At 50.2% G+C, this 27,493-nt stretch overlaps 13 non-coding genes across 13 annotated transcripts; all 13 read right to left on the bottom strand.

Moving 5' to 3' along the window:
* Positions 1-2,633: 2,633 nt before the first annotated feature.
* On the bottom strand, positions 2,634-2,705 carry trnae-cuc (transfer RNA glutamic acid (anticodon CUC)). The gene has a single exon. It is a non-coding gene; the product is annotated as a tRNA-Glu (tRNA).
* A 435-nt stretch (positions 2,706-3,140) lies between these two features.
* On the bottom strand, positions 3,141-3,212 carry trnae-cuc (transfer RNA glutamic acid (anticodon CUC)). Its single transcript has one exon. It is a non-coding gene; the product is annotated as a tRNA-Glu (tRNA).
* A 601-nt stretch (positions 3,213-3,813) lies between these two features.
* On the bottom strand, positions 3,814-3,885 carry trnae-cuc (transfer RNA glutamic acid (anticodon CUC)). Its single transcript has one exon. It is a non-coding gene; the product is annotated as a tRNA-Glu (tRNA).
* Positions 3,886-5,159: 1,274 nt separating this feature from the next.
* trnae-cuc (transfer RNA glutamic acid (anticodon CUC)) lies at positions 5,160-5,231 on the bottom strand. Its single transcript has one exon. It is a non-coding gene; the product is annotated as a tRNA-Glu (tRNA).
* A 601-nt stretch (positions 5,232-5,832) lies between these two features.
* On the bottom strand, positions 5,833-5,904 carry trnae-cuc (transfer RNA glutamic acid (anticodon CUC)). The gene has a single exon. It is a non-coding gene; the product is annotated as a tRNA-Glu (tRNA).
* Positions 5,905-7,178: 1,274 nt separating this feature from the next.
* Positions 7,179-7,250, bottom strand: trnae-cuc (transfer RNA glutamic acid (anticodon CUC)). Its single transcript has one exon. It is a non-coding gene; the product is annotated as a tRNA-Glu (tRNA).
* Positions 7,251-7,851: 601 nt separating this feature from the next.
* trnae-cuc (transfer RNA glutamic acid (anticodon CUC)) lies at positions 7,852-7,923 on the bottom strand. The gene has a single exon. It is a non-coding gene; the product is annotated as a tRNA-Glu (tRNA).
* Positions 7,924-9,031: 1,108 nt separating this feature from the next.
* Positions 9,032-9,103, bottom strand: trnae-cuc (transfer RNA glutamic acid (anticodon CUC)). The gene has a single exon. It is a non-coding gene; the product is annotated as a tRNA-Glu (tRNA).
* A 4,980-nt stretch (positions 9,104-14,083) lies between these two features.
* trnae-cuc (transfer RNA glutamic acid (anticodon CUC)) lies at positions 14,084-14,155 on the bottom strand. Its single transcript has one exon. It is a non-coding gene; the product is annotated as a tRNA-Glu (tRNA).
* Positions 14,156-14,756: 601 nt separating this feature from the next.
* Positions 14,757-14,828, bottom strand: trnae-cuc (transfer RNA glutamic acid (anticodon CUC)). Its single transcript has one exon. It is a non-coding gene; the product is annotated as a tRNA-Glu (tRNA).
* Positions 14,829-16,102: 1,274 nt separating this feature from the next.
* Positions 16,103-16,174, bottom strand: trnae-cuc (transfer RNA glutamic acid (anticodon CUC)). The gene has a single exon. It is a non-coding gene; the product is annotated as a tRNA-Glu (tRNA).
* Positions 16,175-21,661: 5,487 nt separating this feature from the next.
* trnae-cuc (transfer RNA glutamic acid (anticodon CUC)) lies at positions 21,662-21,733 on the bottom strand. The gene has a single exon. It is a non-coding gene; the product is annotated as a tRNA-Glu (tRNA).
* Positions 21,734-24,187: 2,454 nt separating this feature from the next.
* trnae-cuc (transfer RNA glutamic acid (anticodon CUC)) lies at positions 24,188-24,259 on the bottom strand. The gene has a single exon. It is a non-coding gene; the product is annotated as a tRNA-Glu (tRNA).
* Positions 24,260-27,493: the final 3,234 nt, after the last annotated feature.

Raw genomic sequence — 27,493 nt, 5'->3', positions numbered from 1 at the left:
AGGAAGTAGCAGAAGGAGGACGCTTTACATTCCTTTAACCTACACAGCATGTGGGTGGGGGGCTTCCAGAGTCTTGTAGTGGACTTGGTGTGCAAGAAAGCACACGCTTCCCTGAGCAGGAATCGAACCCGGGCCGCGGCGGTGAGAGCGCCAAATCCTAGCCACTAGACCACCAGGGACACCGTTTTCAGCCACGTCTGAAAGGAAGGAGATAGGATTAAGTTCAGGGGCTAGGGCTAGGCTTTTGCCAGATGTACTCGTTCTACAATCATAGGAGAGCATCCGAGTCTGTCCTAAATGCACTTGTCAGTTTTCAGTCCAACTCTTTAGGCTAGCACCTTTGATAGCTCAGTTGGTAGAGCGGAGGACTGTAGTTGTTAATAAGGCGATCCTTAGGTCGCGGGTTCAAATCCGGCTCGAAGAAGACTTTTCTTTTCCCTCGCGCCACTGCGGGATATCATGGCCAGGTGCCTGCCTGCAGATGCGCTGGCATGCCAGAGTGCAATCTGCTAAAGGCAGTGACGGATCATTTACACTGTTCCATTCAAATTTCTCAAACATTATCTTGCCTCCCTAAAAGACTTGCAGACTTGAAAGCATAAAGCCACGCTGGTGTGGGTGTGTGGAGGTGGTGAATGAGGCAGCAACGTGTCGTTTAGAAGTTTGGCAAAAAAGGAAGTAGCAGAAGGAGGACGCTTTACATTCCTTTAACCTACACAGCATGTGCGTGGGGGGCTTCCAGAGTCTTGTAGTGGACTTGGTGTGCAAGAAAGCACACGCTTCCCTGACCGGGAATCGAGCCCGGGCCGCGGCGGTGAGAGCGCCGAATCCTAGCCACTAGACCACCAGGGACACCGTTTTCAGCCACGTCTGAAAGGAAGGAGATAGGATTAAGTTCAGGGGCTAGGGCTAGGCTTTTGCCAGATGTACTCGTTCTACAATCATAGGAGAGCATCCGAGTCTGTCCTACATGCACTTGTCAGTTTTCAGTCCAACTCTTTAGGCTAGCACCTTTGATAGCTCAGTTGGTAGATCGGAGGACTGTAGTTGTTAATAAGGCGATCCTTAGGTCGCGGGTTCAAATCCGGCTTGAAGAAGACTTTTCTTTTCCCTCGCGCCACTGCGGGATATCATGGCCAGGTGCCTGCCTGCAGATGCGCTGGCATGCCAGAGTGCAATCTGCTAAAGGCAGTGACGGATCATTTACACTGTTCCATTCAAATTTCTCAAACATTATCTTGCCTCCCTACAAGACTTGCAGACTTGAAAGCATAAAGCCACGCTGGTGTGGGTGTGTGGAGGTGGTGAATGAGGCAGCAACGTGTCGTTTAGAAGTTTGGCAAAAAAGGAAGTAGCAGAAGGAGGACGCTTTACATTCCTTTAACCTACACAGCATGTGGGTGGGGGGCTTCCAGAGTCTTGTAGTGGACTTGGTGTGCAAGAAAGCACACGCTTCCCTGAGCAGGAATCGAACCCGGGCCGCGGCGGTGAGAGCGCCAAATCCTAGCCACTAGACCACCAGGGACACCGTTTTCAGCCACGTCTGAAAGGAAGGAGATAGGATTAAGTTCAGGGGCTAGGGCTAGGCTTTTGCCAGATGTACTCGTTCTACAATCATAGGAGAGCATCCGAGTCTGTCCTAAATGCACTTGTCAGTTTTCAGTCCAACTCTTTAGGCTAGCACCTTTGATAGCTCAGTTGGTAGAGCGGAGGACTGTAGTTGTTAATAAGGCGATCCTTAGGTCGCGGGTTCAAATCCGGCTCGAAGAAGACTTTTCTTTTCCCTCGCGCCACTGCGGGATATCATGGCCAGGTGCCTGCCTGCAGATGCGCTGGCATGCCAGAGTGCAATCTGCTGAAGGCAGTGACGGATCATTTACACTGTTCCATTCAAATTTCTCAAACATTATCTTGCCTCCCTAAATGACTTGCAGACTTGAAAGCATAAAGCCACGCTGGTGTGGGTGTGTGGAGGTGGTGAATGAGGCAGCAACGTGTCGTTTAGAAGTTTGGCAAAAAAGGAAGTAGCAGAAGGAGGACGCTTTACATTCCTTTAACCTACACAGCATGTGGGTGGGGGGCTTCCAGAGTCTTGTAGTGGACTTGGTGTGCAAGAAAGCACACGCTTCCCTGACCGGGAATCGATCCCGGGCCGCGGCGGTGAGAGCGCCGAATCCTAGCCACTAGACGACCAGGGACACCGTTTTCAGCCACGTCTGAAAGGAAGGAGATAGGATTAAGTTCAGGGGCTAGGGCTAGGCTTTTGCCAGATGTACTCGTTCTACAATCATAGGAGAGCATCCGAGTCTGTCCTAAATGCACTTGTCAGTTTTCAGTCCAACTCTTTAGGCTAGCACCTTTGATAGCTCAGTTGGTAGAGCAGAGGACTGTAGTTGTTAATAATTCTCAAACTTTATCTTGCCTCCCTAAAAGACTTGCAGACTTGAAAGCATAAAGCCACGCTGGTGTGGGTGTGTGGAGGTGGTGAATGAGGCAGCAACGTGTCGTTTAGAAGTTTGGCAAAAAAGGAAGTAGCAGAAGGAGGACGCTTTACATTCCTTTAACCTACACAGCATGTGGGTGGGGGGCTTCCAGAGTCTTGTAGTGGACTTGGTGTGCAAGAAAGCACACGCTTCCCTGACCGGGAATCGAACCCGGGCCGCGGCGGTGAGAGCGCCGAATCCTAGCCACTAGACCACCAGGGACACCGTTTTCAGCCACGTCTGAAAGGAAGGAGATAGGATTAAGTTCAGGGGCTAGGGCTAGGCTTTTGCCAGATGTACTCGTTCTACAATCATAGGAGAGCATCCGAGTCTGTCCTAAATGCACTTGTCAGTTTTCAGTCCAACTCTTTAGGCTAGCACCTTTGATAGCTCAGTTGGTAGAGCAGAGGACTGTAGTTGTTAATAATTCTCAAACTTTATCTTGCCTCCCTAAAAGACTTGCAGACTTGAAAGCATAAAGCCACGCTGGTGTGGGTGTGTGGAGGTGGTGAATGAGGCAGAAACGTGTCGTTTAGAAGTTTGGCAAAAAAGGAAGTAGCAGAAGGAGGACGCTTTACATTCCTTTAACCTACACAGCATGTGGGTGGGGGGCTTCCAGAGTCTTGTAGTGGACTTGGTGTGCAAGAAAGCACACGCTTCCCTGACCGGGAATCGAACCCGGGCCGCGGCGATGAGAGCGCCGAATCCTAGCCACTAGACCACCAGGGACACCGTTTTCAGCCATGTCTGAAAGGAAGGAGATAGGATTAAGTTCAGGGGCTAGGGCTAGGCTTTTGCCAGATGTACTCGTTCTACAATCATAGGAGAGCATCCGAGTCTGTCCTAAATGCACTTGTCAGTTTTCAGTCCAACTCTTTAGGCTAGCACCTTTGATAGCTCAGTTGGTAGAGCAGAGGACTGTAGTTGTTAATAAGGCGATCCTTAGGTCGTGGGTTCAAATCCGGCTCGAAGAAGACTTTTCTTTTCCCTCGCGCCACTGCGGGATATCATGGCCAGGTGCCTGCCTGCAGATGCGCTGGCATGCCAGAGTGCAATCTGCTGAAGGCAGTGACGGATCATTTACACTGTTCCATTCAAATTTCTCAAACATTATCTTGCCTCCCTAAAAGACTTGCAGACTTGAAAGCATAAAGCCACGCTGGTGTGGGTGTGTGGAGGTGGTGAATGAGGCAGCAACGTGTCGTTTAGAAGTTTGGCAAAAAAGGAAGTAGCAGAAGGAGGACGCTTTACATTCCTTTAACCTACACAGCATGTGGGTGGGGGGCTTCCAGAGTCTTGTAGTGGACTTGGTGTGCAAGAAAGCACACGCTTCCCTGACCGGGAATCGAACCCGGGCCGCGGCGGTGAGAGCGCCGAATCCTAGCCACTAGACCACCAGGGACACCGTTTTCAGCCACGTCTGAAAGGAAGGAGATAGGATTAAGTTCAGGGGCTAGGGCTAGGCTTTTGTCAGATGTACTCGTTCTACAATCATAGGAGAGCATCCGAGTCTGTCCTAAATGCACTTGTCAGTTTTCAGTCCAACTCTTTAGACTAGCACCTTTGATAGCTCAGTTGGTAGAGCGGAGGACTGTAGTTGTTAATAAGGCGATCCTTAGGTCGCGGGTTCAAATCCGGCTCGAAGAAGACTTTTCTTTTCCCTCGCGCCACTGCCGGATATCATGGCCAGGTGCCTGCCTGCAGATGCGCTGGCATGCCAGAGTGCAATCTGCTGAAGGCAGTGACGGATCATTTACACTGTTCCATTCAAATTTCTCAAACTTTATCTTGCCTCCCTAAAAGACTTGCAGACTTGAAAGCATAAAGCCACGCTGGTGTGGGTGTGTGGAGGTGGTGAATGAGGCAGCAACGTGTCGTTTAGAAGTTTGGCAAAAAAGGAAGTAGCAGAAGGAGGACGCTTTACATTCCTTTAACCTACACAGCATGTGGGTGGGGGGCTTCCAGAGTCTTGTAGTGGACTTGGTGTGCAAGAAAGCACACGCTTCCCTGACCTGGAATCGAACCCGGGCTGCGGTGGTGAGAGCGCCGAATCATAGCCACTAGACCACCAGGGACACCGTTTTCAGCCACGTCTGAAAGGAAGGAGATAGGATTAAGTTCAGGGGCTAGGGCTAGGCTTTTGCCAGATGTACTCGTTCTACAATCATAGGAGAGCATCCGAGTCTGTCCTAAATGCACTTGTCAGTATTCAGTCCAACTCTTTAGGCTAGCACCTTTGATAGCTCAGTTGGTAGAGCGGAGGACTGTAGTTGTTAATAAGGCGATCCTTTGGTCGCGGGTTCAAATCAGGCTCGAAGAAGACTTTTCTTTTCCCTCGCGCCACTGCCGGATATCATGGCCAGGTGCCTGCCTGCAGATGCGCTGGCATGCCAGAGTGCAATATGCTGAATGCAGTGACGGATCATTTACACTGTTCCATTCAAATTTCTCAAACTTTATCTTGCCTCCCTAAAAGACTTGCAGACTTGAAAGCATAAAGCCACGCTGGTGTGGGTGTGTGGAGGTGGTGAATGAGGCAGCAACGTGTCGTTTAGAAGTTTGGCAAAAAAGGAAGTAGCAGAAGGAGGACGATTTACATTCCTTTAACCTACACAGCATGTGGGTGGGGGGCTTCCAGAGTCTTGTAGTGGACTTGGTGTGCAAGAAAGCACACGCTTCCCTGACCGGGAATCGAACCCGGGCCGCGGCGATGAGAGCGCCGAATCCTAGCCACTAGACCACCAGGGACACCGTTTTCAGCCATGTCTGAAAGGAAGGAGATAGGATTAAGTTCAGGGGCTAGGGCTAGGCTTTTGCCAGATGTACTCGTTCTACAATCATAGGAGAGCATCCGAGTCTGTCCTAAATGCACTTGTCAGTTTTCAGTCCAACTCTTTAGGCTAGCACCTTTGATAGCTCAGTTGGTAGAGCAGAGGACTGTAGTTGTTAATAAGGCGATCCTTAGGTCGTGGGTTCAAATCCGGCTCGAAGAAGACTTTTCTTTTCCCTCGCGCCACTGCGGGATATCATGGCCAGGTGCCTGCCTGCAGATGCGCTGGCATGCCAGAGTGCAATCTGCTGAAGGCAGTGACGGATCATTTACACTGTTCCATTCAAATTTCTCAAACATTATCTTGCCTCCCTAAAAGACTTGCAGACTTGAAAGCATAAAGCCACGCTGGTGTGGGTGTGTGGAGGTGGTGAATGAGGCAGCAACGTGTCGTTTAGAAGTTTGGCAAAAAAGGAAGTAGCAGAAGGAGGACGCTTTACATTCCTTTAACCTACACAGCATGTGGGTGGGGGGCTTCCAGAGTCTTGTAGTGGACTTGGTGTGCAAGAAAGCACACGCTTCCCTGACCGGGAATCGAACCCGGGCCGCGGCGGTGAGAGCGCCGAATCCTAGCCACTAGACCACCAGGGACACCGTTTTCAGCCACGTCTGAAAGGAAGGAGATAGGATTAAGTTCAGGGGCTAGGGCTAGGCTTTTGTCAGATGTACTCGTTCTACAATCATAGGAGAGCATCCGAGTCTGTCCTAAATGCACTTGTCAGTTTTCAGTCCAACTCTTTAGACTAGCACCTTTGATAGCTCAGTTGGTAGAGCGGAGGACTGTAGTTGTTAATAAGGCGATCCTTAGGTCGCGGGTTCAAATCCGGCTCGAAGAAGACTTTTCTTTTCCCTCGCGCCACTGCCGGATATCATGGCCAGGTGCCTGCCTGCAGATGCGCTGGCATGCCAGAGTGCAATCTGCTGAAGGCAGTGACGGATCATTTACACTGTTCCATTCAAATTTCTCAAACTTTATCTTGCCTCCCTAAAAGACTTGCAGACTTGAAAGCATAAAGCCACGCTGGTGTGGGTGTGTGGAGGTGGTGAATGAGGCAGCAACGTGTCGTTTAGAAGTTTGGCAAAAAAGGAAGTAGCAGAAGGAGGACGCTTTACATTCCTTTAACCTACACAGCATGTGGGTGGGGGGCTTCCAGAGTCTTGTAGTGGACTTGGTGTGCAAGAAAGCACACGCTTCCCTGACCTGGAATCGAACCCGGGCTGCGGTGGTGAGAGCGCCGAATCATAGCCACTAGACCACCAGGGACACCGTTTTCAGCCACGTCTGAAAGGAAGGAGATAGGATTAAGTTCAGGGGCTAGGGCTAGGCTTTTGCCAGATGTACTCGTTCTACAATCATAGGAGAGCATCCGAGTCTGTCCTAAATGCACTTGTCAGTATTCAGTCCAACTCTTTAGGCTAGCACCTTTGATAGCTCAGTTGGTAGAGCGGAGGACTGTAGTTGTTAATAAGGCGATCCTTTGGTCGCGGGTTCAAATCAGGCTCGAAGAAGACTTTTCTTTTCCCTCGCGCCACTGCCGGATATCATGGCCAGGTGCCTGCCTGCAGATGCGCTGGCATGCCAGAGTGCAATATGCTGAATGCAGTGACGGATCATTTACACTGTTCCATTCAAATTTCTCAAACTTTATCTTGCCTCCCTAAAAGACTTGCAGACTTGAAAGCATAAAGCCACGCTGGTGTGGGTGTGTGGAGGTGGTGAATGAGGCAGCAACGTGTCGTTTAGAAGTTTGGCAAAAAAGGAAGTAGCAGAAGGAGGACGATTTACATTCCTTTAACCTACACAGCATGTGGGTGGGGGGCTTCCAGAGTCTTGTAGTGGACTTGGTGTGCAAGAAAGCACACGCTTCCCTGACCGGGAATCGAACCCGGGCCGCGGCGGTGAGAGCGCCGAATCCTAGCCACTAGACCACCAGGGACACCGTTTTCAGTCACGTCTGAAAGGAAGGAGATAGGATTAAGTTCAGGGGCTAGGGCTAGGCTTTTGCCAGATGTACTCGTTCTACAATCATAGGAGAGCATCCGAGTCTGTCCTAAATGCACTTGTCAGTTTTCAGTCCAACTCTTTAGGCTAGCACCTTTGATAGCTCAGTTGGTAGAGCGGAGGACTGTAGTTGTTAATAAGGCGATCCTTAGGTCGCGGGTTCAAATCCGGCTCGAAGAAGACTTTTCTTTTCCCTCGCGCCACTGCCGGATATCATGGCCAGGTGCCTGCCTGCAGATGCGCTGGCATGCCAGAGTGCAATATGCTGAAGGCAGTGACGGATCATTTACACTGTTCCATTCAAATTTCTCAAACTTTATCTTGCCTCCCTAAAAGACTTGCAGACTTGAAAGCATAAAGCCACGCTGGTGTGGGTGTGTGGAGGTGGTGAATGAGGCAGCAACGTGTCGTTTAGAAGTTTGGCAAAAAAGGAAGTAGCAGAAGGAGGACGCTTTACATTCCTTTAACCTACACAGCATGTGGGTGGGGGGCTTCCAGAGTCTTGTAGTGGACTTGGTGTGCAAGAAAGCACACGCTTCCCTGACCGGGAATCGAACCCGGGCCGCGGCGGTGAGAGCGCCGAATCCTAGCCACTAGACCACCAGGGACACCGTTTTCAGCCACGTCTGAAAGGAAGGAGATAGGATTAAGTTCAGGGGCTAGGGCTAGGCTTTTGCCAGATGTACTCGTTCTACAATCATAGGAGAGCATCCGAGTCTGTCCTAAATGCACTTGTCAGTTTTCAGTCCAACTCTTTAGGCTAGCACCTTTGATAGCTCAGTTGGTAGAGCGGAGGACTGTAGTTGTTAATAAGGCAATCCTTAGATCACGGGTTCAAATCCGGCTCAAAGAAGACTTTTCTTTTCCCTCGCGCCACTGCGGGATATCATGGCCAGGTGCCTGCCTGCAGATGCGCTGGCATGCCAGAGTGCAATATGCTGAAGGCAGTGACGGATAATTTACACTGTTCCATTCAAATTTCTCAAACTTTATCTTGCCTCCCTAAAAGACTTGCAGACTTGAAAGCATAAAGCCACGCTGGTGTGGGTGTGTGGAGGTGGTGAATGAGGCAGCAACGTGTCGTTTAGAAGTTTGGCAAAAAAGGAAGTAGCAGAAGGAGGACGCTTTACATTCCTTTAACCTACACAGCATGTGGGTGGGGGGCTTCCAGAGTCTTGTAGTGGACTTGGTGTGCAAGAAAGCGCACGCTTCCCTGACCGGGAATCAAACCCGGGCCGCGGCGGTGAGAGCGCCGAATCCTAGCCACTAGACCACCAGGAACACCGTTTTCAGCCATGTCTGAAAGGAAGGAGATAGGATTAAGTTCAGGGGCTAGGGCTAGGCTTTTGCCAGATGTACTCGTTCTACAATCATAGGAGAGCATCCGAGTCTGTCCTAAATGCACTTGTCAGTTTTCAGTCCAACTCTTTAGGCTAGCACCTTTGATAGCTCAGTTGGTAGAGCAGAGGACTGTAGTTGTTAATAATTCTCAAACTTTATCTTGCCTCCCTAAAAGACTTGCAGACTTGAAAGCATAAAGCCACGCTGGTGTGGGTGTGTGGAGGTGGTGAATGAGGCAGCAACGTGTCGTTTAGAAGTTTGGCAAAAAAGGAAGTAGCAGAAGGAGGACGCTTTACATTCCTTTAACCTACACAGCATGTGGGTGGGGGGCTTCCAGAGTCTTGTAGTGGACTTGGTGTGCAAGAAAGCACACGCTTCCCTGACCGGGAATCGAACCCGGGCCGCGGCGGTGAGAGCGCCGAATCCTAGCCACTAGACCACCAGGGACACCGTTTTCAGCCACGTCTGAAAGGAAGGAGATAGGATTAAGTTCAGGGGCTAGGGCTAGGCTTTTGCCAGATGTACTCGTTCTACAATCATAGGAGAGCATCCGAGTCTGTCCTAAATGCACTTGTCAGTTTTCAGTCCAACTATTTAGGCTAGCACCTTTGAAAGCTCAGTTGGTAGAGCGGAGGACTGTAGTTGTTAATAAGGCGATCCTTAGGTCGTGGGTTCAAATCCGGCTCAAAGAAGACTTTTCTTTTCCCTCGCGCCACTGCCGGATATCATGGCCAGGTGCCTGCCTGCAGATGCGCTGGCATGCCAGAGTGCAATCTGCTGAAGGCAGTGACGGATCATTTACACTGTTCCATTCAAATTTCTCAAACATTATCTTGCCTCCCTAAAAGACTTGCAGACTTGAAAGCATAAAGCCACGCTGGTGTGGGTGTGTGGAGGTGGTGAATGAGGCAGCAACGTGTCGTTTAGAAGTTTGGCAAAAAAGGAAGTAGCAGAAGGAGGACGCTTTACATTCCTTTAACCTACACAGCATGTGGGTGGGGGGCTTCCAGAGTCTTGTAGTGGACTTGGAGTGCAAGAAAGCACACGCTTCCCTGACCGGGAATCAAACCCGGGCCGCGGCGGTGAGAGCGCCGAATCCTAGCCACTAGACCACCAGGGACACCGTTTTCAGCCATGTCTGAAAGGAAGGAGATAGGATTAAGTTCAGGGGCTAGGGCTAGGCTTTTGCCAGATGTACTCGTTCTACAATCATAGGAGAGCATCCGAGTCTGTCCTAAATGCACTTGTCAGTTTTCAGTCCAACTCTTTAGGCTAGCACCTTTGATAGCTCAGTTGGTAGAGCGGAGGACTGTAGTTGTTAATAAGGCGATCCTTAGGTCGCGGGTTCAAATCCGGCTCTAAGAAGACTTTTCTTTTCCCTTGCGCCACTGCCGGATATCATGGCCAGGTGCCTGCCTGCAGATGCGCTGGCATGCCAGAGTGCAATCTGCTGAAGGCAGTGACGGATCATTTACACTGTTCCATTCAAATTTCTCAAACATTATCTTGCCTCCCTAAAAGACTTGCAGACTTGAAAGCATAAAGCCACGCTGGTGTGGGTGTGTGGAGGTGGTGAATGAGGCAGCAACGTGTCGTTTAGAAGTTTGGCAAAAAAGGAAGTAGCAGAAGGAGGACGCTTTACATTCCTTTAACCTACACAGCATGTGGGTGGGGGGCTTCCAGAGTCTTGTAGTGGACTTGGAGTGCAAGAAAGCACACGCTTCCCTGACCGGGAATCAAACCCGGGCCGCGGCGGTGAGAGCGCCGAATCCTAGCCACTAGACCACCAGGGACACCGTTTTCAGCCATGTCTGAAAGGAAGGAGATAGGATTAAGTTCAGGGGCTAGGGCTAGGCTTTTGCCAGATGTACTCGTTCTACAATCATAGGAGAGCATCCGAGTCTGTCCTAAATGCACTTGTCAGTTTTCAGTCCAACTCTTTAGGCTAGCACCTTTGATAGCTCAGTTGGTAGAGCGGAGGACTGTAGTTGTTAATAAGGCGATCCTTAGGTCGCGGGTTCAAATCCGGCTCTAAGAAGACTTTTCTTTTCCCTTGCGCCACTGCCGGATATCATGGCCAGGTGCCTGCCTGCAGATGCGCTGGCATGCCAGAGTGCAATCTGCTGAAGGCAGTGACGGATCATTTACACTGTTCCATTCAAATTTCTCAAACTTTATCTTGCCTCCCTAAAAGACTTACAGACTTGAAAGCATAAAGCCACGCTGGTGTGGGTGTGTGGAGGTGGTGAATGAGGCAGCAACGTGTCGTTTAGAAGTTTGGCAAAAAAGGAAGTAGCAGAAGGAGGACGCTTTACATTCCTTTAACCTACACAGCATGTGGGTGGGGGGCTTCCAGAGTCTTGTAGTGGACTTGGTGTGCAAGAAAGCACACGCTTCCCTGACCGGGAATCAAACCCGGGCCGCGGCGGTGAGAGCGCCGAATCCTAGCCACTAGACCACCAGGAACACCGTTTTCAGCCATGTCTGAAAGGAAGGAGATAGGATTAAGTTCAGGGGCTAGGGCTAGGCTTTTGCCAGATGTACTCGTTCTACAATCATAGGAGAGCATCCGAGTCTGTCCTAAATGCACTTGTCAGTTTTCAGTCCAACTCTTTAGGCTAGCACCTTTGATAGCTCAGTTGGTAGAGCAGCGGACTGTAGTTGTTAATAATTCTCAAACTTTATCTTGCCTCCCTAAAAGACTTGCAGACTTGAAAGCATAAAGCCACGCTGGTGTGGGTGTGTGGAGGTGGTGAATGAGGCAGCAACGTGTCGTTTAGAAGTTTGGCAAAAAAGGAAGTAGCAGAAGGAGGACGCTTTACATTCCTTTAACCTACACAGCATGTGGGTGGGGTGCTTCCAGAGTCTTGTAGTGGACTTGGTGTGCAAGAAAGCACACGCTTCCCTGACCGGGAATCAAAACCGGGCCGCGGCGGTGAGAGCGCCGAATCCTAGCCACTAGACCACCAGGGACACCGTTTTCAGCCACGTCTGAAAGGAAGGAGATAGGATTAAGTTCAGGGGCTAGGGCTAGGCTTTTGCCAGATGTACTCGTTCTACAATCATAGGAGAGCATCCGAGTCTGTCCTAAATGCACTTGTCAGTTTTCAGTCCAACTATTTAGGCTAGCACCTTTGAAAGCTCAGTTGGTAGAGCAGAGGACTGTAGTTGTTAATAAGGCGATCCTTAGGTCGTGGGTTCAAATCCGGCTCAAAGAAGACTTTTCTTTTCCCTCGCGCCACTGCCGGATATCATGGCCAGGTGCCTGCCTGCAGATGCGCTGGCATGCCAGAGTGCAATCTGCTGAAGGCAGTGACGGATCATTTACACTGTTCCATTCAAATTTCTCAAACATTATCTTGCCTCCCTAAAAGACTTGCAGACTTGAAAGCATAAAGCCACGCTGGTGTGGGTGTGTGGAGGTGGTGAATGAGGCAGCAACGTGTCGTTTAGAAGTTTGGCAAAAAAGGAAGTAGCAGAAGGAGGACGCTTTACATTCCTTTAACCTACACAGCATGTGGGTGGGGGTCTTCCAGAGTCTTGTAGTGGACTTGGAGTGCAAGAAAGCACACACTTCCCTGACCGGGAATCAAACCCGGGCCGCGGCGGTGAGAGCGCCGAATCCTAGCCACTAGACCACCAGGGACACCGTTTTCAGCCATGTCTGAAAGGAAGGAGATAGGATTAAGTTCAGGGGCTAGGGCTAGGCTTTTGCCAGATGTACTCGTTCTACAATCATAGGAGAGCATCCGAGTCTGTCCTAAATGCACTTGTCAGTTTTCAGTCCAACTCTTTAGGCTAGCACCTTTGATAGCTCAGTTGGTAGAGCGGAGGACTGTAGTTGTTAATAAGGCGATCCTTAGGTCGCGGGTTCAAATCCGGCTCGAAGAAGACTTTTCTTTTCCCTCGCGCCACTGCCGGATATCATGGCCAGGTGCCTGCCTGCAGATGCGCTGGCATGCCAGAGTGCAATCTGCTGAAGGCAGTGACGGATCATTTACACTGTTCCATTCAAATTTCTCAAACTTTATCTTGCCTCCCTAAAAGACTTGCAGACTTGAAAGCATAAAGCCACGCTGGTGTGGGTGTGTGGAGGTGGTGAATGAGGCAGCAACGTGTCGTTTAGAAGTTTGGCAAAAAAGGAAGTAGCAGAAGGAGGACGCTTTACATTCCTTTAACCTACACAGCATGTGGGTGGGGGGCTTCCAGAGTCTTGTAGTGGACTTGGTGTGCAAGAAAGCACACGCTTCCCTGACCGGGAATCGAACCGGGGCCACGGCGGTGAGAGCGCCGAATCCTAGCCACTAGACCACCAGGGACACCGTTTTCAGCCATGTCTGAAAGGAAGGAGATAGGATTAAGTTCAGGGGCTAGGGCTAGGCTTTTGCCAGATGTACTCGTTCTACAATCATAGGAGAGCATCCGAGTCTGTCCTAAATGCACTTGTCAGTTTTCAGTCCAACTCTTTAGGCTAGCACCTTTGATAGCTCAGTTGGTAGAGCAGCGGACTGTAGTTGTTAATAATTCTCAAACTTTATCTTGCCTCCCTAAAAGACTTGCAGACTTGAAAGCATAAAGCCACGCTGGTGTGGGTGTGTGGAGGTGGTGAATGAGGCAGCAACGTGTCGTTTAGAAGTTTGGCAAAAAAGGAAGTAGCAGAAGGAGGACGCTTTACATTCCTTTAACCTACACAGCATGTGGGTGGGGTGCTTCCAGAGTCTTGTAGTGGACTTGGTGTGCAAGAAAGCACACGCTTCCCTGACCGGGAATCAAAACCGGGCCGCGGCGGTGAGAGCGCCGAATCCTAGCCACTAGACCACCAGGGACACCGTTTTCAGCCACGTCTGAAAGGAAGGAGATAGGATTAAGTTCAGGGGCTAGGGCTAGGCTTTTGCCAGATGTACTCGTTCTACAATCATAGGAGAGCATCCGAGTCTGTCCTAAATGCACTTGTCAGTTTTCAGTCCAACTATTTAGGCTAGCACCTTTGAAAGCTCAGTTGGTAGAGCAGAGGACTGTAGTTGTTAATAAGGCGATCCTTAGGTCGTGGGTTCAAATCCGGCTCAAAGAAGACTTTTCTTTTCCCTCGCGCCACTGCCGGATATCATGGCCAGGTGCCTGCCTGCAGATGCGCTGGCATGCCAGAGTGCAATATGCTGAATGCAGTGACGGATCATTTACACTGTTCCATTCAAATTTCTCAAACTTTATCTTGCCTCCCTAAAAGACTTGCAGACTTGAAAGCATAAAGCCACGCTGGTGTGGGTGTGTGGAGGTGGTGAATGAGGCAGCAACGTGTCGTTTAGAAGTTTGGCAAAAAAGGAAGTAGCAGAAGGAGGACGATTTACATTCCTTTAACCTACACAGCATGTGGGTGGGGGGCTTCCAGAGTCTTGTAGTGGACTTGGTGTGCAAGAAAGCACACGCTTCCCTGACCGGGAATCGAACCCGGGCCGCGGCGATGAGAGCGCCGAATCCTAGCCACTAGACCACCAGGGACACCGTTTTCAGCCATGTCTGAAAGGAAGGAGATAGGATTAAGTTCAGGGGCTAGGGCTAGGCTTTTGCCAGATGTACTCGTTCTACAATCATAGGAGAGCATCCGAGTCTGTCCTAAATGCACTTGTCAGTTTTCAGTCCAACTCTTTAGGCTAGCACCTTTGATAGCTCAGTTGGTAGAGCAGAGGACTGTAGTTGTTAATAAGGCGATCCTTAGGTCGTGGGTTCAAATCCGGCTCGAAGAAGACTTTTCTTTTCCCTCGCGCCACTGCGGGATATCATGGCCAGGTGCCTGCCTGCAGATGCGCTGGCATGCCAGAGTGCAATCTGCTGAAGGCAGTGACGGATCATTTACACTGTTCCATTCAAATTTCTCAAACATTATCTTGCCTCCCTAAAAGACTTGCAGACTTGAAAGCATAAAGCCACGCTGGTGTGGGTGTGTGGAGGTGGTGAATGAGGCAGCAACGTGTCGTTTAGAAGTTTGGCAAAAAAGGAAGTAGCAGAAGGAGGACGCTTTACATTCCTTTAACCTACACAGCATGTGGGTGGGGGGCTTCCAGAGTCTTGTAGTGGACTTGGTGTGCAAGAAAGCACACGCTTCCCTGACCGGGAATCGAACCCGGGCCGCGGCGGTGAGAGCGCCGAATCCTAGCCACTAGACCACCAGGGACACCGTTTTCAGCCACGTCTGAAAGGAAGGAGATAGGATTAAGTTCAGGGGCTAGGGCTAGGCTTTTGTCAGATGTACTCGTTCTACAATCATAGGAGAGCATCCGAGTCTGTCCTAAATGCACTTGTCAGTTTTCAGTCCAACTCTTTAGACTAGCACCTTTGATAGCTCAGTTGGTAGAGCGGAGGACTGTAGTTGTTAATAAGGCGATCCTTAGGTCGCGGGTTCAAATCCGGCTCGAAGAAGACTTTTCTTTTCCCTCGCGCCACTGCCGGATATCATGGCCAGGTGCCTGCCTGCAGATGCGCTGGCATGCCAGAGTGCAATCTGCTGAAGGCAGTGACGGATCATTTACACTGTTCCATTCAAATTTCTCAAACTTTATCTTGCCTCCCTAAAAGACTTGCAGACTTGAAAGCATAAAGCCACGCTGGTGTGGGTGTGTGGAGGTGGTGAATGAGGCAGCAACGTGTCGTTTAGAAGTTTGGCAAAAAAGGAAGTAGCAGAAGGAGGACGCTTTACATTCCTTTAACCTACACAGCATGTGGGTGGGGGGCTTCCAGAGTCTTGTAGTGGACTTGGTGTGCAAGAAAGCACACGCTTCCCTGACCTGGAATCGAACCCGGGCTGCGGTGGTGAGAGCGCCGAATCATAGCCACTAGACCACCAGGGACACCGTTTTCAGCCACGTCTGAAAGGAAGGAGATAGGATTAAGTTCAGGGGCTAGGGCTAGGCTTTTGCCAGATGTACTCGTTCTACAATCATAGGAGAGCATCCGAGTCTGTCCTAAATGCACTTGTCAGTATTCAGTCCAACTCTTTAGGCTAGCACCTTTGATAGCTCAGTTGGTAGAGCGGAGGACTGTAGTTGTTAATAAGGCGATCCTTTGGTCGCGGGTTCAAATCAGGCTCGAAGAAGACTTTTCTTTTCCCTCGCGCCACTGCCGGATATCATGGCCAGGTGCCTGCCTGCAGATGCGCTGGCATGCCAGAGTGCAATATGCTGAATGCAGTGACGGATCATTTACACTGTTCCATTCAAATTTCTCAAACTTTATCTTGCCTCCCTAAAAGACTTGCAGACTTGAAAGCATAAAGCCACGCTGGTGTGGGTGTGTGGAGGTGGTGAATGAGGCAGCAACGTGTCGTTTAGAAGTTTGGCAAAAAAGGAAGTAGCAGAAGGAGGACGATTTACATTCCTTTAACCTACACAGCATGTGGGTGGGGGGCTTCCAGAGTCTTGTAGTGGACTTGGTGTGCAAGAAAGCACACGCTTCCCTGACCGGGAATCGAACCCGGGCCGCGGCGGTGAGAGCGCCGAATCCTAGCCACTAGACCACCAGGGACACCGTTTTCAGTCACGTCTGAAAGGAAGGAGATAGGATTAAGTTCAGGGGCTAGGGCTAGGCTTTTGCCAGATGTACTCGTTCTACAATCATAGGAGAGCATCCGAGTCTGTCCTAAATGCACTTGTCAGTTTTCAGTCCAACTCTTTAGGCTAGCACCTTTGATAGCTCAGTTGGTAGAGCGGAGGACTGTAGTTGTTAATAAGGCGATCCTTAGGTCGCGGGTTCAAATCCGGCTCGAAGAAGACTTTTCTTTTCCCTCGCGCCACTGCCGGATATCATGGCCAGGTGCCTGCCTGCAGATGCGCTGGCATGCCAGAGTGCAATATGCTGAAGGCAGTGACGGATCATTTACACTGTTCCATTCAAATTTCTCAAACTTTATCTTGCCTCCCTAAAAGACTTGCAGACTTGAAAGCATAAAGCCACGCTGGTGTGGGTGTGTGGAGGTGGTGAATGAGGCAGCAACGTGTCGTTTAGAAGTTTGGCAAAAAAGGAAGTAGCAGAAGGAGGACGCTTTACATTCCTTTAACCTACACAGCATGTGGGTGGGGGGCTTCCAGAGTCTTGTAGTGGACTTGGAGTGCAAGAAAGCACACGCTTCCCTGACCGGGAATCAAACCCGGGCCGCGGCGGTGAGAGCGCCGAATCCTAGCCACTAGACCACCAGGGACACCGTTTTCAGCCATGTCTGAAAGGAAGGAGATAGGATTAAGTTCAGGGGCTAGGGCTAGGCTTTTGCCAGATGTACTCGTTCTACAATCATAGGAGAGCATCCGAGTCTGTCCTAAATGCACTTGTCAGTTTTCAGTCCAACTCTTTAGGCTAGCACCTTTGATAGCTCAGTTGGTAGAGCGGAGGACTGTAGTTGTTAATAAGGCGATCCTTAGGTCGCGGGTTCAAATCCGGCTCTAAGAAGACTTTTCTTTTCCCTTGCGCCACTGCCGGATATCATGGCCAGGTGCCTGCCTGCAGATGCGCTGGCATGCCAGAGTGCAATCTGCTGAAGGCAGTGACGGATCATTTACACTGTTCCATTCAAATTTCTCAAACTTTATCTTGCCTCCCTAAAAGACTTGCAGACTTGAAAGCATAAAGCCACGCTGGTGTGGGTGTGTGGAGGTGGTGAATGAGGCAGCAACGTGTCGTTTAGAAGTTTGGCAAAAAAGGAAGTAGCAGAAGGAGGACGCTTTACATTCCTTTAACCTACACAGCATGTGGGTGGGGGGCTTCCAGAGTCTTGTAGTGGACTTGGTGTGCAAGAAAGCACACGCTTCCCTGACCGGGAATCAAACCCGGGCCGCGGCGGTGAGAGCGCCGAATCCTAGCCACTAGACCACCAGGAACACCGTTTTCAGCCATGTCTGAAAGGAAGGAGATAGGATTAAGTTCAGGGGCTAGGGCTAGGCTTTTGCCAGATGTACTCGTTCTACAATCATAGGAGAGCATCCGAGTCTGTCCTAAATGCACTTGTCAGTTTTCAGTCCAACTCTTTAGGCTAGCACCTTTGATAGCTCAGTTGGTAGAGCAGCGGACTGTAGTTGTTAATAATTCTCAAACTTTATCTTGCCTCCCTAAAAGACTTGCAGACTTGAAAGCATAAAGCCACGCTGGTGTGGGTGTGTGGAGGTGGTGAATGAGGCAGCAACGTGTCGTTTAGAAGTTTGGCAAAAAAGGAAGTAGCAGAAGGAGGACGCTTTACATTCCTTTAACCTACACAGCATGTGGGTGGGGTGCTTCCAGAGTCTTGTAGTGGACTTGGTGTGCAAGAAAGCACACGCTTCCCTGACCGGGAATCAAAACCGGGCCGCGGCGGTGAGAGCGCCGAATCCTAGCCACTAGACCACCAGGGACACCGTTTTCAGCCACGTCTGAAAGGAAGGAGATAGGATTAAGTTCAGGGGCTAGGGCTAGGCTTTTGCCAGATGTACTCGTTCTACAATCATAGGAGAGCATCCGAGTCTGTCCTAAATGCACTTGTCAGTTTTCAGTCCAACTATTTAGGCTAGCACCTTTGAAAGCTCAGTTGGTAGAGCAGAGGACTGTAGTTGTTAATAAGGCGATCCTTAGGTCGTGGGTTCAAATCCGGCTCAAAGAAGACTTTTCTTTTCCCTCGCGCCACTGCCGGATATCATGGCCAGGTGCCTGCCTGCAGATGCGCTGGCATGCCAGAGTGCAATCTGCTGAAGGCAGTGACGGATCATTTACACTGTTCCATTCAAATTTCTCAAACATTATCTTGCCTCCCTAAAAGACTTGCAGACTTGAAAGCATAAAGCCACGCTGGTGTGGGTGTGTGGAGGTGGTGAATGAGGCAGCAACGTGTCGTTTAGAAGTTTGGCAAAAAAGGAAGTAGCAGAAGGAGGACGCTTTACATTCCTTTAACCTACACAGCATGTGGGTGGGGGTCTTCCAGAGTCTTGTAGTGGACTTGGAGTGCAAGAAAGCACACACTTCCCTGACCGGGAATCAAACCCGGGCCGCGGCGGTGAGAGCGCCGAATCCTAGCCACTAGACCACCAGGGACACCGTTTTCAGCCATGTCTGAAAGGAAGGAGATAGGATTAAGTTCAGGGGCTAGGGCTAGGCTTTTGCCAGATGTACTCGTTCTACAATCATAGGAGAGCATCCGAGTCTGTCCTAAATGCACTTGTCAGTTTTCAGTCCAACTCTTTAGGCTAGCACCTTTGATAGCTCAGTTGGTAGAGCGGAGGACTGTAGTTGTTAATAAGGCGATCCTTAGGTCGCGGGTTCAAATCCGGCTCGAAGAAGACTTTTCTTTTCCCTCGCGCCACTGCCGGATATCATGGCCAGGTGCCTGCCTGCAGATGCGCTGGCATGCCAGAGTGCAATCTGCTGAAGGCAGTGACGGATCATTTACACTGTTCCATTCAAATTTCTCAAACTTTATCTTGCCTCCCTAAAAGACTTGCAGACTTGAAAGCATAAAGCCACGCTGGTGTGGGTGTGTGGAGGTGGTGAATGAGGCAGCAACGTGTCGTTTAGAAGTTTGGCAAAAAAGGAAGTAGCAGAAGGAGGACGCTTTACATTCCTTTAACCTACACAGCATGTGGGTGGGGGGCTTCCAGAGTCTTGTAGTGGACTTGGTGTGCAAGAAAGCACACGCTTCCCTGACCGGGAATCGAACCGGGGCCACGGCGGTGAGAGCGCCGAATCCTAGCCACTAGACCACCAGGGACACCGTTTTCAGCCATGTCTGAAAGGAAGGAGATAGGATTAAGTTCAGGGGCTAGGGCTAGGCTTTTGCCAGATGTACTCGTTCTACAATCATAGGAGAGCATCCGAGTCTGTCCTAAATGCACTTGTCAGTTTTCAGTCCAACTCTTTAGGCTAGCACCTTTGATAGCTCAGTTGGTAGAGCAGCGGACTGTAGTTGTTAATAATTCTCAAACTTTATCTTGCCTCCCTAAAAGACTTGCAGACTTGAAAGCATAAAGCCACGCTGGTGTGGGTGTGTGGAGGTGGTGAATGAGGCAGCAACGTGTCGTTTAGAAGTTTGGCAAAAAAGGAAGTAGCAGAAGGAGGACGCTTTACATTCCTTTAACCTACACAGCATGTGGGTGGGGTGCTTCCAGAGTCTTGTAGTGGACTTGGTGTGCAAGAAAGCACACGCTTCCCTGACCGGGAATCAAAACCGGGCCGCGGCGGTGAGAGCGCCGAATCCTAGCCACTAGACCACCAGGGACACCGTTTTCAGCCACGTCTGAAAGGAAGGAGATAGGATTAAGTTCAGGGGCTAGGGCTAGGCTTTTGCCAGATGTACTCGTTCTACAATCATAGGAGAGCATCCGAGTCTGTCCTAAATGCACTTGTCAGTTTTCAGTCCAACTATTTAGGCTAGCACCTTTGAAAGCTCAGTTGGTAGAGCAGAGGACTGTAGTTGTTAATAAGGCGATCCTTAGGTCGTGGGTTCAAATCCGGCTCAAAGAAGACTTTTCTTTTCCCTCGCGCCACTGCCGGATATCATGGCCAGGTGCCTGCCTGCAGATGCGCTGGCATGCCAGAGTGCAATCTGCTGAAGGCAGTGACGGATCATTTACACTGTTCCATTCAAATTTCTCAAACATTATCTTGCCTCCCTAAAAGACTTGCAGACTTGAAAGCATAAAGCCACGCTGGTGTGGGTGTGTGGAGGTGGTGAATGAGGCAGCAACGTGTCGTTTAGAAGTTTGGCAAAAAAGGAAGTAGCAGAAGGAGGACGCTTTACATTCCTTTAACCTACACAGCATGTGGGTGGGGGTCTTCCAGAGTCTTGTAGTGGACTTGGAGTGCAAGAAAGCACACACTTCCCTGACCGGGAATCAAACCCGGGCCGCGGCGGTGAGAGCGCCGAATCCTAGCCACTAGACCACCAGGGACACCGTTTTCAGCCATGTCTGAAAGGAAGGAGATAGGATTAAGTTCAGGGGCTAGGGCTAGGCTTTTGCCAGATGTACTCGTTCTACAATCATAGGAGAGCATCCGAGTCTGTCCTAAATGCACTTGTCAGTTTTCAGTCCAACTCTTTAGGCTAGCACCTTTGATAGCTCAGTTGGTAGAGCGGAGGACTGTAGTTGTTAATAAGGCGATCCTTAGGTCGCGGGTTCAAATCCGGCTCGAAGAAGACTTTTCTTTTCCCTCGCGCCACTGCCGGATATCATGGCCAGGTGCCTGCCTGCAGATGCGCTGGCATGCCAGAGTGCAATCTGCTGAAGGCAGTGACGGATCATTTACACTGTTCCATTCAAATTTCTCAAACTTTATCTTGCCTCCCTAAAAGACTTGCAGACTTGAAAGCATAAAGCCACGCTGGTGTGGGTGTGTGGAGGTGGTGAATGAGGCAGCAACGTGTCGTTTAGAAGTTTGGCAAAAAAGGAAGTAGCAGAAGGAGGACGCTTTACATTCCTTTAACCTACACAGCATGTGGGTGGGGGGCTTCCAGAGTCTTGTAGTGGACTTGGTGTGCAAGAAAGCACACGCTTCCCTGACCGGGAATCGAACCGGGGCCACGGCGGTGAGAGCGCCGAATCCTAGCCACTAGACCACCAGGGACACCGTTTTCAGCCATGTCTGAAAGGAAGGAGATAGGATTAAGTTCAGGGGCTAGGGCTAGGCTTTTGCCAGATGTACTCGTTCTACAATCATAGGAGAGCATCCGAGTCTGTCCTAAATGCACTTGTCAGTTTTCAGTCCAACTCTTTAGGCTAGCACCTTTGATAGCTCAGTTGGTAGAGCAGAGGACTGTAGTTGTTAATAATTCTCAAACTTTATCTTGCCTCCCTAAAAGACTTGCAGACTTGAAAGCATAAAGCCACGCTGGTGTGGGTGTGTGGAGGTGGTGAATGAGGCAGCAACATGTCGTTTAGAAGTTTGGCAAAAAAGGAAGTAGCAGAAGGAGGACGCTTTACATTCCTTTAACCTACACAGCATGTGGGTGGGGGGCTTCCAGAGTCTTGTAGTGGACTTGGTGTGCAAGAAAGCACACGCTTCCCTGACCGGGAATCGAACCCGGGCCACGGCGGTGAGAGCGCCGAATCCTAGCCACTAGACCACCAGGGACACCGCTTTCAGCCATGTCTGAAAGGAAGGAGATAGGATTAAGTTCAGGGGCTAGGGCTAGGCTTTTGCCAGATGTACTCGTTCTACAATCATAGGAGAGCATCCGAGTCTGTCCTAAATGCACTTGTCAGTTTTCAGTCCAACTCTTTAGGCTAGCACCTTTGAAAGCTCAGTTGGTAGAGCAGAGGACTGTAGTTGTTAATAAGGCGATCCTTAGGTCGTGGGTTCAAATCCGGCTCAAAGAAGACTTTTCTTTTCCCTCGCGCCACTGCCGGATATCATGGCCAGGTGCCTGCCTGCAGATGCGCTGGCATGCCAGAGTGCAATCTGCTGAAGGCAGTGACGGATCATTTACACTGTTCCATTCAAATTTCTCAAACATTATCTTGCCTCCCTAAAAGACTTGCAGACTTGAAAGCATAAAGCCACGCTGGTGTGGGTGTGTGGAGGTGGTGAATGAGGCAGCAACGTGTCGTTTAGAAGTTTGGCAAAAAAGGAAGTAGCAGAAGGAGGACGCTTTACATTCCTTTAACCTACACAGCATGTGGGTGGGGGGCTTCCAGAGTCTTGTAGTGGACTTGGTGTGCAAGAAAGCACACGCTTCCCTGACCGGGAATCAAACCCGGGCCGCGGCGGTGAGAGCGCCGAATCCTAGCCACTAGACCACCAGGGACACCGTTTTCAGCCATGTCTGAAAGGAAGGAGATAGGATTAAGTTCAGGGGCTAGGGCTAGGCTTTTGCCAGATGTACTCGTTCTACAATCATAGGAGAGCATCCGAGTCTGTCCTAAATGCACTTGTCAGTTTTCAGTCCAACTCTTTAGGCTAGCACGTTTGATAGCTCAGTTGGTAGAGCAGAGGACTGTAGTTGTTAATAAGGCGAACCTTAGGTCGCGGGTTCAAATCCGGCTCGAAGAAGACTTTTCTTTTCCCTCGCGCCACTGCCGGATATCATGGCCAGGTGCCTGCCTGCAGATGCGCTGGCATGCCAGAGTGCAATCTGCTGAAGGCAGTGACGGATAATTTACACTGTTCCATTCAAATTTCTCAAACTTTATCTTGCCTCCCTAAAAGACTTGCAGACTTGAAAGCATAAAGCCACGCTGGTGTGGGTGTGTGGAGGTGGTGAATGAGGCAGCAACGTGTCGTTTAGAAGTTTGGCAAAAAAGGAAGTAGCAGAAGGAGGACGCTTTACATTCCTTTAACCTACACAGCATGTGGGTGGGGGGCTTCCAGAGTCTTGTAGTGGACTTGGTGTGCAAGAAAGCACACGCTTCCCTGACCGGGAATCGAACCGGGGCCACGGCGGTGAGAGCGCCGAATCCTAGCCACTAGACCACCAGGGACACCGTTTTCAGCCACGTCTGAAAGGAAGGAGATAGGATTAAGTTCAGGGGCTAGGGCTAGGCTTTTGCCAGATGTACTCGTTCTACAATCATAGGAGAGCATCCGAGTCTGTCCTAAATGCACTTGTCAGTTTACAGTCCAACTCTTTAGGCTAGCACCTTTGATAGCTCAGTTGGTAGAGCAGAGGACTGTAGTTGTTAATGAGGCGATCCTTAGGTCGCGGGTTCAAATCCGGCTCGAAGAAGACTTTTCTTTTCCCTCGCGCCACTGCGGGATATCATGGCCAGGTGCCTGCCTGCAGATGCGCTGGCATGCCAGAGTGCAATCTGCTGAAGGCAGTGACGGATCATTTACACTGTTCCATTCAAATTTCTCAAACTTTATCTTGCCTCCCTAAAAGACTTGCAGACTTGAAAGCATAAAGCCACGCTGGTGTGGGTGTGTGGAGGTGGTGAATGAGGCAGCAACGTGTCGTTTAGAAGTTTGGCAAAAAAGGAAGTAGCAGAAGGAGGACGCTTTACATTCCTTTAACCTACACAGCATGTGGGTGGGGGGCTTCCAGAGTCTTGTAGTGGACTTGGTGTGCAAGAAAGCACACGCTTCCCTGACCGGGAATCGAACCGGGGCCGCGGCGGTGAGAGCGCCGAATCCTAGCCACTAGACCACCAGAGACACCGTTTTCAGCCACGTCTGAAAGGAAGGAGATAGGATTAAGTTCAGGGGCTAGGGCTAGGCTTTTGCCAGATGTACTCGTTCTACAATCATAGGAGAGCATCCGAGTCTGTCCTAAATGCACTTGTCAGTTTTCAGTCCAACTCTTTAGGCTAGCACCTTTGATAGCTCAGTTGGTAGAGCAGAGGACTGTAGTTATTAATAATTCTCAAACTTTATCTTGCCTCCCTAAAAGACTTGCAGACTTGAAAGCATAAAGCCACGCTGGTGTGGGTGTGTGGAGGTGGTGAATGAGGCAGCAACGTGTCGTTTAGAAGTTTGGCAAAAAAGGTAGTAGCAGAAGGAGGACGCTTTACATTCCTTTAACCTACACAGCATGTGGGTGGGGGGCTTCCAGAGTCTTGTAGTGGACTTGGTGTGCAAGAAAGCACACGCTTCCCTGACCGGGAATCGAACCCGGGCCGCGGCGGTGAGAGCGCCGAATCCTAGCCACTAGACCACCAGGGACACCGTTTTCAGCAACCTCTGAAAGGAAGGAGATAGGATTAAGTTCAGGGGCTAGGGCTAGGCTTTTGCCAGATGTACTCGTTCTACAATCATAGGAGAGCATCCGAGTCTGTCCTAAATGCACTTGTCAGTTTTCAGTCCAACTCTTTAGGCTAGCACCTTTGATAGCTCAGTTGGTAGAGCGGAGGACTGTAGTTGTTAATAAGGCGATCCTTAGGTCGCGGGTTCAAATCCGGCTCGAAGAAGACTTTTCTTTTCCCTCGCGCCACTGCCGGATATCATGGCCAGGTGCCTGCCTGCAGATGCGCTGGCATGCCAGAGTGCAATATGCTGAAGGCAGTGACGGATAATTTACACTGTTCCATTCAAATTTCTCAAACATTATCTTGCCTCCCTAAAAGACTTGCAGACTTGAAAGCATAAAGCCACGCTGGTGTGGGTGTGTGGAGGTGGTGAATGAGGCAGCAACGTGTCGTTTAGAAGTTTGGCAAAAAAGGAAGTAGCAGAAGGAGGACGCTTTACATTCCTTTAACCTACACAGCATGTGGGTGGGGGGCTTCCAGAGTCTTGTAGTGGACTTGGTGTGCAAGAAAGCACACGCTTCCCTGACCGGGAATCAAACCCAGGCCGCGGCGGTGAGAGCGCCGAATCCTAGCCACTAGACCACCAGGGACACCGTTTTCAGCCATGTCTGAAAGGAAGGAGATAGGATTAAGTTCAGGGGCTAGGGCTAGGCTTTTGCCAGATGTACTCGTTCTACAATCATAGGAGAGCATCCGAGTCTGTCCTAAATGCACTTGTCAGTTTTCAGTCCAACTCTTTAGGCTAGCACCTTTGATAGCTCAGTTGGTAGAGCAGAGGACTGTAGTTGTTAATAATTCTCAAACTTTATCTTGCCTCCCTAAAAGACTTGCAGACTTGAAAGCATAAAGCCACGCTGGTGTGGGTGTGTGGAGGTGGTGAATGAGGCAGCAACGTGTCGTTTAGAAGTTTGGCAAAAAAGGAAGTAGCAGAAGGAGGACGCTTTACATTCCTTTAACCTACACAGCATGTGGGTGGGGGGCTTCCAGAGTCTTGTAGTGGACTTGGTGTGCAAGAAAGCACACGCTTCCCTGACCGGGAATCGAACCGGGGCCACGGCGGTGAGAGCGCCGAATCCTAGCCACTAGACCACCAGGGACACCGTTTTCAGCCACGTCTGAAAGGAAGGAGATAGGATTAAGTTCAGGGGCTAGGGCTAGGCTTTTGCCAGATGTACTCGTTCTACAATCATAGGAGAGCATCCGAGTCTGTCCTAAATGCACTTGTCAGTTTACAGTCCAACTCTTTAGGCTAGCACCTTTGATAGCTCAGTTGGTAGAGCAGAGGACTGTAGTTGTTAATGAGGCGATCCTTAGGTCGCGGGTTCAAATCCGGCTCGAAGAAGACTTTTCTTTTCCCTCGCGCCACTGCGGGATATCATGGCCAGGTGCCTGCCTGCAGATGCGCTGGCATGCCAGAGTGCAATCTGCTGAAGGCAGTGACGGATCATTTACACTGTTCCATTCAAATTTCTCAAACTTTATCTTGCCTCCCTAAAAGACTTGCAGACTTGAAAGCATAAAGCCACGCTGGTGTGGGTGTGTGGAGGTGGTGAATGAGGCAGCAACGTGTCGTTTAGAAGTTTGGCAAAAAAGGAAGTAGCAGAAGGAGGACGCTTTACATTCCTTTAACCTACACAGCATGTGGGTGGGGGGCTTCCAGAGTCTTGTAGTGGACTTGGTGTGCAAGAAAGCACACGCTTCCCTGACCGGGAATCGAACCGGGGCCGCGGCGGTGAGAGCGCCGAATCCTAGCCACTAGACCACCAGAGACACCGTTTTCAGCCACGTCTGAAAGGAAGGAGATAGGATTAAGTTCAGGGGCTAGGGCTAGGCTTTTGCCAGATGTACTCGTTCTACAATCATAGGAGAGCATCCGAGTCTGTCCTAAATGCACTTGTCAGTTTTCAGTCCAACTCTTTAGGCTAGCACCTTTGATAGCTCAGTTGGTAGAGCAGAGGACTGTAGTTATTAATAATTCTCAAACTTTATCTTGCCTCCCTAAAAGACTTGCAGACTTGAAAGCATAAAGCCACGCTGGTGTGGGTGTGTGGAGGTGGTGAATGAGGCAGCAACGTGTCGTTTAGAAGTTTGGCAAAAAAGGTAGTAGCAGAAGGAGGACGCTTTACATTCCTTTAACCTACACAGCATGTGGGTGGGGGGCTTCCAGAGTCTTGTAGTGGACTTGGTGTGCAAGAAAGCACACGCTACCCTGACCGGGAATCGAACCCGGGCCGCGGCGGTGAGAGCGCCGAATCCTAGCCACTAGACCACCAGGGACACCGTTTTCAGCAACCTCTGAAAGGAAGGAGATAGGATTAAGTTCAGGGGCTAGGGCTAGGCTTTTGCCAGATGTACTCGTTCTACAATCATAGGAGAGCATCCGAGTCTGTCCTAAATGCACTTGTCAGTTTTCAGTCCAACTCTTTAGGCTAGCACCTTTGATAGCTCAGTTGGTAGAGCGGAGGACTGTAGTTGTTAATAAGGCGATCCTTAGGTCGCGGGTTCAAATCCGGCTCGAAGAAGACTTTTCTTTTCCCTCGCGCCACTGCCGGATATCATGGCCAGGTGCCTGCCTGCAGATGCGCTGGCATGCCAGAGTGCAATATGCTGAAGGCAGTGACGGATAATTTACACTGTTCCATTCAAATTTCTCAAACATTATCTTGCCTCCCTAAAAGACTTGCAGACTTGAAAGCATAAAGCCACGCTGGTGTGGGTGTGTGGAGGTGGTGAATGAGGCAGCAACGTGTCGTTTAGAAGTTTGGCAAAAAAGGAAGTAGCAGAAGGAGGACGCTTTACATTCCTTTAACCTACACAGCATGTGGGTGGGGGGCTTCCAGAGTCTTGTAGTGGACTTGGTGTGCAAGAAAGCACACGCTTCCCTGACCGGGAATCAAACCCAGGCCGCGGCGGTGAGAGCGCCGAATCCTAGCCACTAGACCACCAGGGACACCGTTTTCAGCCATGTCTGAAAGGAAGGAGATAGGATTAAGTTCAGGGGCTAGGGCTAGGCTTTTGCCAGATGTACTCGTTCTACAATCATAGGAGAGCATCCGAGTCTGTCCTAAATGCACTTGTCAGTTTTCAGTCCAACTCTTTAGGCTAGCACCTTTGATAGCTCAGTTGGTAGAGCAGAGGACTGTAGTTGTTA

Source organism: Hoplias malabaricus, chromosome 8, assembly GCF_029633855.1.
Source record: "Hoplias malabaricus isolate fHopMal1 chromosome 8, fHopMal1.hap1, whole genome shotgun sequence".
NCBI lineage: Eukaryota > Metazoa > Chordata > Actinopteri > Characiformes > Erythrinidae > Hoplias > Hoplias malabaricus.
The sequence above is the reverse complement of the archived record's forward strand: the minus strand, read 5'-3'. Positions and strand labels throughout refer to the sequence as shown.